The following is a 12,421-nucleotide window of genomic DNA, read 5'->3' as shown; positions in this document are numbered from 1 at the left end:
CGCATTCCAACAGCCCTTTCTGAGGTTTTCCTAAAACTATCCCCAGCGAGTTCCGCCCCCTGCACGTATTCCTGGTCAGGGGCTCCCTGCAGTTAACCATCTGGGGAGGGAGGCGGCAGCCTGTTCCGTACTTGCTTGTACTCCACCAGCCACTGGTGAGCCAAAGCAGGCTGGAAAAGCAGTAAACAGCGCTACACCAGCACACCCAGTGGTCACCATCAGATATCCGTAGGCAGCACGGGCTAGAAAAATCAAACAGTCTCACTTCAGAGAGATTGTAGCCAACACAGGAATTGCCAGGGACCCCACTACCCACTTTTCTGGAAGAAATCAGGAACATGACAAGAGGAAGAAGCAAAAGGCAGTCTCTGACCTCTAACCCAAGCAGTTCTGGTCCAGGAGATGTAAACACAGAAGAGATCAGGAGTTGCACACCTGAAGCTTGTGAATTAATGACAACTAAAGTAAAGGAACAACTTCCTGAGACTATAAAAGAAACTAGAACAGAAACACTATCTCAGGTAAAAGACGAAATGAGAAACATACTAAGAATTGCTAAGCACCTCTAAAAAAGACAGAAGAATGGAAGAGCATAGGAAAAGGAGGGAAACCTTGAATGAAGAATATAAAAGACTTAGAATACATGAAACTGATTCAAAGAGCTTACGAGGAAATTAAAAACTCCATTAAAAGCAGGCAAAACTGCTTGAAAGAAACTACAGATAGACTTTCAAACCTTGAAGACATGTTTGCAGCTAGCAATTGTGAAAGATCTCTTAAAAACAAGAAGGAACCAGGAAGTAACAATTCAAAGGCTACAAGATGACATAAAGAAGCATAATTTAAGAATAATAAATGTGAGTGAAAAAGTAGGGGTCAACACAAATGAAATACAAAGACTATGTACAGAAATAATTGAAGAAAACTTCCCAAGCATAGGAAAAGGAAATGATATTCAGATAAATGAGGCATACAGAACTCCAGCGAGCTATAATCAAAATAAATCTATGCCCAGACATATAACAATCAAGGTCCCAGAAATTCAACATAAGAACAGAATATTAAAGGCTGACAGAGATATGACCCTGAATCAAGGCTGGCAGCTTTCTGACACTATTGGTTTCAAGCAGGAGCCTAAAGAGATGTCTTTCTATGGTCTGTTGGCCATTTCAGAACTTGGGCAGTGAAATGGTCAATTCATTAGAAAGTAACAGCTTGAAGCAACCCCTCCACCACCTGGTGAGAGTCTGTGAGGGTGGCAGGCTCTGCGGCCCAGGACGGGAGCCACTGGCGTTTACTGGAACCCGTGCCATGCTGGAACCTGGAATGCTGAAAAGCCAAGCAATGGTGAATGGCAGTGAGCATGGCAGGCAACGGAGGCCTAGGACAAGAACCACTGGCATCTACTGGGACCCGCGCGTGCCATGCTGGGACCTGGAGTGCTGAGAAACCAAGCAACCCCTCCCCACCTGCCTGTTTTGTTTTGTTGAACTTCAATATACATGAAAGTATGAACAGCTATTTTGAAGAGAGATAATACGACAGCCATTAGTGACTTTCCTATTGTCTGATTTTGAAGAACTAAAATGCCTTTCTCACTCTGTTCGGATCAATTTTATACTATGTTGTTTTGTATGAATTGTCTGTATGTGAAGACATGGACAACTATTGGGAAGAAAACAAGAGACAGTACGATAGACAGTGAAGATCTCAGGTCATCTGGCTTTGAAATTTATATCTCTTATATTGCTTTCTTATGTCCTATTTTGTTCTTTTTTGTTGTGTTTAATTTTACCCCCTTTAAGAAAAAAAGCTGTCAGAGAAAAGAAACAGATCACCTATAAAGGAAAACTCATCAGAATCACGACAGACTTCTCAATACAAACCATCAAATCAAGAGCTTGGAGTGAAGAATTTCAAGTCCTAAAAGATAAAAACTTCCAATCCAGATTGATGTATCTTGCAAAACTATCTTTCAAATTAATGGAGAAACAAGATACTTACGACAAAGAATAACTGAAGGAATTCATGTCCACCAAACCAACCCTATAAAAAATACTGAAGGACATTCTAGAGAGAGAGAAAAAAAGACCATGGTTTCAGGAACAGTGGCAGAGGGTGCTCACTGAATGGGGCAGACAATGGCATGAAGGGGAAAAGTAGGCAACCAACAGCAGGAAAATAGCATGGCAAAGATGGCAATAGATGAGGCAAAGAAAGTTGGCCACAGTCACTAATATACATGGCCTCAATTCACCAATAAAAAGAAACACAGGCAGAGTGGATCAGGAGACAGAGTCCTTCAATATGCTTTATACAAGAAGCTTTATATTTGAAAGGGGGTTTATAGATTGAAAGCCAAAGGTGAGAAAACAATGCTCTATGTGACAGGAAACCAGAAAGAAGTGGGGGTATCTTGCCTATCAACTGCAGACTATTTAGAACACCATGGAAAACTACTAAGCTATAAAGAAAGATAATCTTGAGGTTCTTGTAGGTAAATGGATACAACTTGAGATCATGCTCAAGGTTCAGAGGTCAAAAAGGTTCAGAGTCATTTAGGTGAATGCTGTATTGCCTCCCTAGTATAAAAACTTAAGGAGTTAGTGGAATCCAAAATGTACAATACTTCCTCTGAAAGTGAAAGTGGAGGAATTGTCTAGCAAGGAAGGCAGTGGCCATTGTTAATCTATTATTATGATTTGAAACCCATATTGTTTTCATTGTTCTGTTTAGTTTTATTCTGTTTTAATTTGTCTAATCATATTGTATTTGATGAAATGGAAAGCTATTACAAAGATAACAAAATGTGTCATGGTAACCATTTTTGATTTCCTGTTAGCTTGATTTGAACCCCTGTATTGCTTTCATTGTTTTGTTTTGATTGATTTTATTCAATTTTGTTTTGTTTGACTGTACCATGTCTGATGGTATAGGGAACTACTTGGAAGACAATAAGATGCATTATAATACTCATTGTATTTACAATAATTATAGAGTAGGCTTATTGCCCACTTGTTGAATTTTATATCATAGCCATTCTTTGAGAGTTTATAAGTACATTGAAAGTTTCCAAACTTTGTATGCATAATAGTGAGAAAAATACTACTTCTCTATGTTTACACTATGAAGTTAAAAAAAATACTGTATGTATATCATAGGGAGTTGAAATCAACATAAAAACAATTATGCAAGAGAGGCGGGAAGATGGCGGACCAATAAGCAGGAAAATAAGAGTCTCTGATTGAAACAGCTCAGATGCTGGAAAAGAGCACCCTGGAGAAGACCAGATGGAAGGAGATGGAACCTCTCAATCCAAGAAGAAACTAAAGGGGGGGACAATAAAAGGAAAAAAAAAAAAAAACAAAAAAAACCCAAAGAAAAACATGGGACAGAAGGCTGTAGCCAGAAGCACTCTCACCGGAGCCAGTCTGGTGGAATTCGAACACACGTGGCCACAGTGAAGTTGGGGGTTGGGAAGCCCAAGGGCCTCAGCGGAAGGACGTGGTTATGGAGGGGAGAAGCAGATAGAGAACAGCACTGGCTTAGAGATCTGCACTGGCTTGCAGTGAGTGCGGGGAACTCAGTCCTCCTGTGGGAGTGGGCAATTGGCTGGCTGACATTTTGGAGTCATGCAGGATAAGCCCAGAAGCAGAACTGCAGCGGCTTCAGTCAGCCATTCCTAGTGCAGAGCAGATTGGTGAGAATTGCTTAGACTGAATCCTGCCTCTGTGTGTGATCCAATAGCCAAGGATGAGGTTTCCCTGAAGTTATCCCTAACTGCACAGCCCACACTAACATGGTGAAGACTCCCAGTGGTTCACCACTCAGAAAAGAGGGGCCAGGCTGCCCTGCCCCTGCTTGTACTTCAGTGGTCAACAGCAGAATGGAGAGGGCAGCAATCCTTAGCCAGCGTGCTTCAGAGTGATCTTAACCAATACAGGAAGTGCCGGGGACTCCCACTATCCATTTGTCTAGAAGAAACCAGAAACATGACAAAAGGAAGAAATAAAAGGAAGTCTCCAGCCTCCAACCCAAGCAGCACTGGCCTAGGATAGGTAAACACAGAAGAGATCAAGGGTTGCACACCTGCAGTTTCTGAAGAAATAGCATCTGACATAAAGAAATATCTTTGTGACATTATAAAAGAACTCAAAACAGAAATACTAATACATAGGAATACTAATACAAGGAAGATATAAGAAAAATAATAAAAGAAATGCTAAGCCCCTTTCAAGAAGACACAGATGGAAGAATGAACACAGAAAAAGGAGGGAAACATTTGATGAAGAATATAAAAAAAATCTAGAATACACGAAACAGATTCAAAGAGATTTCCAGGAAATTAAAAACTCCATTGAAAGCTGGCAAAACTGCTTGGCAGAAACTAAAGACAGACTATCAAACCTTGCAGACAGGTTTGCAATGTGTGATTGTGAAAGGAAAGACCTCTTAAAAATAACAAGGAAACAGGAAATAATAATATAAAGGCTACAAAAGGACCTGTAACTTAAGAATAAAAAATGTGAGTGAAGAAGCAGGGATAAACACAAATGAAATACAAAGGCTGTTTAGAGAAATAATTGAAGAAAGCTTCCCAAGCATAGGAAAAGGAAATGATATTCAGATATATGAGGCATATAGAATGCCAGCCAGCTATAACCAAAATAGATCCACATTCAGACATATGATAATCAAGATCCCAGAAATGCAACACAAGAACAGATTAAAAGCTGTCAGAGAAAAGAAACAGATCCCCTATAAAGGAAAACCCAAGAGATTCACGACAGACTTTTCAACACAAACCATCAAATTAAGAAGAGCTTGGAGTAAAGTATTCCAAGCACTGAAAGAAAATAATCTTCAACCCAGATTGATGTACCTTGCAAAACTATCTCTCAAAATTAATGGAGAAACAAGATGCTACCATGACAAAGAGGAACTGGGGGAGTTTGTGATCACCAATCCAACCCTACAAAAAATACTGAAGGACATCCTGGAGACAGAAAAAGACCATCATTTCAGGAACTGTGACAGAGGAGGCTCACTGAATAGGGCAGACAGTGGAATGAAGGGGAAAAGTAGACAACCAATGGCAGAAAAATAGCATGACAGAGATGAGGCAAAGAAGGTTGGCCATAATCACTAATACACATGGCCTCAATTCACCAATAAAAAGAAACACAGGCAGAGTGGATTAGGAGATAAGGTCCATCAAGATGTTATATAACAAATATAATTAACCTGAAAAAGGGTTTATGGACTGAAAGTCAAGGATGAGAAAATAATGCTCTATGTGACAGGGAACCATAAAAAAGTGGGGGTATCTCGCCCATCAGCTGCAGATTGGTTGGAACGACATAACCCTTTTGTACAGCGGAGAACTACTCAGCTATAAGGAAGGAAAACCTTGAGGATCTTGTAGGTAAATGGATACAACTTGAGACCAAGCTCAGGGGTAAAATGGTTCAGAACCACTTAGGTAAATAGCAGATTGCCCCCAATCTAAAAACCAAAGGAGTTAGTGGGATACAAAATGTACAGTGTACTCTGTGAAAGTGAAAGGGGGAGGAAATGTCTAAAAAGGGAAGGCAGAAGACATTGTTAATCTTGTATCATGATTTGAAACCCATATTGTTTTCATTGCTCTGTTTAGTTTGGTTATATTCTGTTCCAGCTTGTCTACTTATACTAGATTTGAAAGCACATAGCTATTGCAAAGATAGCAGGATATACTATGGTAACTATTTGTAGTTCCCTGTCAACATAATCTGAAGCCCTGTACTGCTTTCACTGTCATGTTTTGACTGATTTTATTTGAATGTTTTGTTCGATTGTTGTCTTGACTGATTTTATTTGAATCTGTTATGCTTGATAGTATCAAGCATACTTGATAGTTGATAGTATCAAGTCTGAGAGTATAGGCAACTACTCTGAAGATAGTAAGATTCACTATGATACCCATTCTGGTTTGAGTATTACCCTCTTTTGAAGTTCTATAATGTCTCCAGTGTTTTGTTTTTATTGATTTTGTTCTGTACTGCTATGTTCAATTTTATTGTGCCTGATGATATAGGCAATTCTATTGAAGATAACAAGAAACATCATGGTAACCATTGTAGACCACCTTGTATCGTGGTTTTAAGTCACGTACTATGTCCTTCTTTTGTTTTGAATGATCCCATTTTGTTTTTTTCTCATTTGGTTTTATTCTTTTCAAAATTAAAAAAACCAATTATGCAATTAATTATACTGGTTAATCATTATGCAATGTTTATATGTGAGACATAACCCTACCCTTATTATACAACTTAATCTTCACAGCTACCTTATGATATGGAAATTATTATTACTCCCATTTTAAAGATAAAGAAATAGACACAAGGTCAAGTTCAGAGAAACTCAAATATTCAAAACTGCATTAATTCCAATAATAAAGAAGTTTTAGAAAGGAAAGACAATAGGAAATTAAAAAAAAAAACCACAATGAACACATATAAGAAAACTCATACCTCCAAAGATTTTTGAAAGTAAGAAGAAAAATATGAAAATAAGGAAAATTATATGAACTTGAAATTTCGATATTTTAGACAGCAAAGTTAAGGTTGTGGCTAAGCTAAATCTCCAGGCCTGAGGTGAACTTCCTTAAATGCTAGTAGGGGAAGTAACAAACCAGAATGAGCTTTCTTGCACTGAGTTCTGACAAAAAGAAAATGTATTTTGAACACTAAGCAAAGAGAAATGCTTAACGATATACCCTGTTATTAGGCTGATTTGTAATTTCTGAGATTCCTGAAGACAACAAAAGCCAAGTTAGTAAAAAATGAAACAACTTTTCTAAAATGACTTAAAAATTGTCCAGGAAGGCTTTGAGGAAGATTGTGAAGCAATAAGCAGCCAAACATCAACCTCTTCAATGCCTGGAATATAGACACTGGAAAGTAACAACTTGGGAAAGAAAATATGGAGGTGGATCCTCAAAATCCAAGAAGGACTTAGAAGGACAACTGGAGCCCATCGAGACACTGAAGAAACAGCCCATGATGCAAAAGAGATCGAAACCACAGAGACCTAGTGAAAGCAGGCAACTCTGGAGGCTCCAAGGAAGAATGTGCCAATGTGACACCGCAGTGGATGCTGGGGGCTACAACAGCTGATGAGTGACTCCAGGCAAAGCACCTGTTGTGTCTCTTGGAGCGTGTTTTGTCAGATGACATTTTAGAGAAGGCCAACTGAGCCCAAGACTCAGGGCAGCCACAAGGTGCTTCATCTAAGGGCTCCTAGAGTGACTGAGTGAGGCACAATCATGGGAGACATCCATGGACAGGGTGCTGTGGGCAGGCAGGCAAGAGACTCAAAGTTATAAGGTAAACGACTCAGGCCCCGAGCCCATGACCACAGGGGAGGTTAGGCCTCAGCTTCCACGGGTTTAATGTCCTTGTATCAGTACCATGCGCTGATTCTATTGCCAGCTTGTTGGGATTATCCAGCATAGATCTGGGCTCTGGTTTTGTTTCTTGTGAGGGTGAACAGTGTTTGCAGTTTTATTTTTGTTTTCTTTTGTTCCTGTTTTCGTTTTTTAATTCTTTTCTTTCCTCCTATCTTATTCACCATTTCTTTTTAAAAATTTTTAAAAATTTTTATCGGTACCGGGGATCAAACTCATGACCGGCTGCTTGCAAGGCAGGTGCTTATGCTGCTGAGCTAAATCCCCAGCCCGCTATTCACCATTTCTTGAAGTTGAATAATCTTCCTCTGATCTTTAGCCTTGGTTCTAATCTTTTTTTATCTTTTGCTTTTCTATTTCTTCTTATTCTCCTTTTTAATTTTCTTCCTTAGGGTAAAACACTCTATTGAATGCCTATTTACTGTATGAAATTTTCTAATTTGCCTTAGATTTTGCTATAAATCTATAAAATCTTGTACATACTATTACGAGTGGTAAATTATTAGTTACTGCATTTTGTTATTTTCCAGTCTGTGTTTGGTGTTATTGGTGACTGTACTATAGTCAAGGTGACACATTTGCTGTGCTCTATTGATTTTCCTTGTATGCCAATAGCTAGACTATCAGGAGGTCATAAACAATACCATAGTACATTACTAAACAATTGGGTGTTAGGCCATATAGGCAGCAATAGTCAGTTATGTTTAGAAGATAATTCTAAAAAGTAGTCATTTTTTAAATATGTCTTGACCCTTGTAACAAAACTACCTACCATAAGCAATTTACAATCATTATTGCAGAAAATAAACAACAACAAAACCAGAAAAAAAAGAAACAAGGAGGAAAAACCCCCATAATTAATTACACAAAAAATTAAAGAGATGATGACCATAATGAAGGGCACAGTTAGTGAAATTAGAATAAATACAAGTGAAAAAAGAGAAACCTAGGAGAGTGATGGAAACCATGAATGCCCAACACAGGAAAAAACTCGATTGCATAAAACAGATTCTAACAGACATGCAGGAGATTAAATATTCTACAGCAGAATCAACCAATGTGAAGATAGAAATATGGGATCTAGAAGACAGAGTTATGATTAGTGATCAACAAATGAAAGACTTCTTAAAAATAGCAAGGAACCACAAAAAATCCACCCAGCAGCTGCTAGATGATGTAAAGAACAACAACGTAAGATTAACCGTAATCAGTGAAAATCAGAAGGTAAACAGCTTCACAGAAGTAATGGCAGAAATTTGGGAATGAAATGGTGAAATTATAACAGAACTTAAAGAAATCCAGATCATCAGTATATTCTTTGAAAACCTGTAATCTAACAAGATGGAAAACAGAACTAATAGACAGATTCCTAATAGAATACATATGACAGAAAACATACTAGTAGACAGAATACATATGAATTACCAAAGCTGAACCAAGAAGATATAAAAATTATAAATCAACCAGTATCAGTCAATGAAATTGAAGTAACTAAAAAACTACCAGCAAAGAAAAAGCCCAGGATCTGACAGATTTACTGCTGAATTCTAGAAGAACTTTAGAGTAGATCTAACGCCACTATTCCTCAAACTCTTTAATGAAACTGAAAGGGAAGCAACAGTCCCAAACTCATTTTTGGAAGGAAGGATTACCTTGACACTAAAACCAGAGTAGAAGGATCTAGTCAAGAAATAAAACTACAGGCCAACCTAATGAATATAGACGAAAAAATTCTCAATAAGATACTGAAAAACAAAATGCAGTAAGTCATCAAGAAGATTATAAATTATGACCCAGCACAATTCATCCCAGGGATGCAGTGATGGTTCAACATTTGCATAATCAATAAACGTAATATATTACATTAATAGAAGGACAAAATCCACATGATCATCTCAATAGATGCAGAAAAAGTACTTGATAAAGTCTAACATTCATTTATGATAAAAACCCTACAGCAAATTAGAATAGCAAGTCTTTATCTCAATCTGATAAAAGCCACCTATGACAAACTAACAGCCAACCTCATACTAAATAGATGAGTCTGAAAGCTTTCACTCTAAAATCGGGAACAAGACAAAGATATCCACAGTTACCATTCCAGTTCGATATAGCCAGAAACATTAGCCAGAGCAGTTAAATAAGAGAAAAAAAAATACAGTGAATAAGAATAAGAAAGGAAGAAGTTAAATTATGCTTATTTGCAAGTGACATGACATGTTACATAGAAAACCCTCAAAACTCTTCCAAAGGACTCCTACAATTAATCACAAGATTTGATAGTATAGCACAGGATAAAAGCCAACACTCAAAAAATGAAAAGCATTCCTGTACAAATAAACTCAGGGAGAGAGAAATTAGGGTAACACCTTTTAGAATAGCATCAAGAAAAACGAAATACGTAGGAATACATCTAATGAAAGAAATAAAAACCATTATGTTGAAAACTACAGTATTGCAAAACAGGAGATAGAAAAGGGTATCAGAAAATGGAGACATCCCTTGTTCCCAGGTAGGAAGAACCAATGTAGTCAAAATGGCCATACTTCCAATACTGTTATACACATTTAATGCAATTTTCAATAGCATTCCTCACAGAACTAGAGAGAACAATCCCAAGATGGTATTTTAGAATTAGTAATAGGATCTTTACACAATGTTCCTTCTTAAATTAGCTTCTTGTGGAACAAATCCTTGGTGGCAGATGACACTAACTTACTCTCAAATTTACAAAATGGCAGTTATATGATCAACACCATGGAAACTATTTTGTATATCTTAAAAGCTGGCCAAACCAAGAGGAATATATACAGTAAAAACAGAAAAAAGGAGAAGAAAAGGACAAAAGCTAGGCAACTCAATTCACAATCTGAAGCAAGTATGAAGAAATGGCATTGTAAGCAAAAAACCACCAAAACTGACTAAAAAAACTAGCTTTGGCTTATGACTTTCATAACACCTGGAATTTAATATTGAAGTAAAGGAGAGGGAGAGAAGGGATGATGGAAAATATTTAAGAGAAAAATTCAAAGCAAGCATTGTGATTCTTTGGGTTCTGGCATCATTTTAAGGTTGGATGTTTACCTCCTGACCAAAAGAAAGAGGTAAATTAGCTTTTAATTCTTATCAAGAACTCAATCTTTTTTGCCATATAGACAAGCATTCAAGAATTTCTTGTTAAACCAGGTGTGATGGTACATGTTTCTAATCCCATCTATTTGGGAGGTTGAGGCAGGAGGATGGCAAGTTGGATGCCAGCCTGGGCAAATTTAGCAAGACTGTCTCGAAATAAAATACTGTAGCTCAGTGGCACAGTGCTTTTCTAACATGCGTGAGGGTTTGAGTTTAATTCCCATTACTGCAAAAAAGACTTGCTTTTTACTTTTACTGAAGTAAATTTACTATGATACTTTTTATCTAATGGTAACTATATGGTTTTTTTTCCACTTACATATTCATGCCTGATTTTCTCTTACGCTGGTCTCTTTCCTCTTCCTCCATTGCTCTCATATTCACTTGTCATATTCCATCTCTCTCATTCACAATCTAGTTTCTGCTACTACTGTCACTTTGAAATTATTTCTATATAGTCTTTGTCTCTTCCTTCTAGATTGTCTTGCTTTATTCATATCCCAAGGGTTTCAAAGCCTGTTCTTTTTAGTTTAGCTTTTCCCCCTTAATTATCATCTGCAAGTCAACTGTGCTAAAAATAGGTTAATTTCCCTAAGGCTGTGTGGCAATGTATGTGACAAAAACAGGGAGAAAAAGGGGATAGGGTAGGAGGGGAGAAGAAACAGCTATGATTCAGGATTGTAAGATGAAAAAAATACATTCTTATTTTCCAGTGTGGTATTCCTGCTTTCTCAATTCCTCATCTCTAAAAGAAATCTGAAATAGTATCTTAAATACTCTAGGCTGCTGTTTTAGTTATCCTACAATTTATAACATTCATCTTTGTGTTGTACAAAATTGGCTGCTGTGGTGTAACAACAAATATTACCTTCTGAAAGCAAACAACTGCACCATGTTCTTTGTTTTTAATAAATATGGCTCACTTTATTTTACAAAACTGACAGCTGTGTATATAGCTACACAAGGATTTTAGAAATGAACTTTTATACAGAGGCTAGCAAACATACTTACTTGCAAAAAGAATATATATAGGTGAGCACATTAAGGACAAGGTTGTATGTTAGTGATTTTTAACCTCTCTAAGGGAAAGCAGGATGCCAATCTTGTATTTTTCAATCAACAAATTAACTGGAAAATGTGTATGTTTTAAAAGTGGCCATATACACCATAATTAATATCATAATGCAACTAAAAACCTCTGATATGACTAGGTTTACAAGTGTCTTTCTGAGTGGTGGAGATCAGGAATGCATCAATCCACAGATCTACAGTTTTTAAAAGCAAATATTTTGCATTCATATTTTGATTTAGGACAAAATTCAAAGTTTATATTTTAGTAGAAATTATAATTATCTTAAACATGAATTGAAGCATTTAAGTAATTTTCATAAATTATTTGTATTAGAAATGATCAGTTCTGAAAGTATGGCAGTATTGCTACACTGTGTGCATCTCAAATAAACAGTACAAAACTTAAAAAATCTGAGATACCTAGGCAGAAATGATGAGCAAATTATACTTCTCTCTTCCCAGATTTATGTATTTTTGTTCTGATAGTATGAAAATTTACTTTTCTTCAAAAGTCTGTACTCGAATAACCAGACCCTAGCCTCTCCTGTGAGTCAGCACCATTCACGGATGGGGGTGGAGAGAATAAAGGACACATTAGCCAGCTAACCCAGTCTGGGAAGCAGTGCCATATGCAGGGCCCCATCATACTGGAATAGCCAGACCCCAGCCCCTTCCAGTGTGCAGGCTGGAAAACAAGAAGTACCATTCCACAGCCCACCCTGCCCCCAAGAAACAGGCTGATCCGGAGAAACACAGGCTGTGTGATAGCTA

General features: G+C 37.4%; 1 protein-coding gene and 1 non-coding gene across 3 annotated transcripts in view; one reads left to right on the top strand and one right to left on the bottom strand.

The window, feature by feature from the left end:
• Positions 1-12,421, bottom strand: part of LOC100722511 (ubiquitin-conjugating enzyme E2 E2) — a 370,467-nt gene that overhangs the window by 66,466 nt on the left and 291,580 nt on the right. The window lies entirely within an intron of this gene.
• LOC111754654 (small nucleolar RNA SNORA2/SNORA34 family) lies at positions 1,080-1,216 on the top strand. Its single transcript, XR_002789336.1, has one exon. It is a non-coding gene; the product is annotated as a small nucleolar RNA SNORA2/SNORA34 family (small nucleolar RNA).

This window comes from Cavia porcellus, unplaced genomic scaffold (assembly GCF_034190915.1).
Source record: "Cavia porcellus strain 051 isolate PalLab524CR breed Dunkin Hartley unplaced genomic scaffold, mCavPor4.1 scaffold_10, whole genome shotgun sequence".
Classification (NCBI taxonomy): Eukaryota; Metazoa; Chordata; class Mammalia; order Rodentia; family Caviidae; genus Cavia; species Cavia porcellus.
The sequence above is the reverse complement of the archived record's forward strand: the minus strand, read 5'-3'. Positions and strand labels throughout refer to the sequence as shown.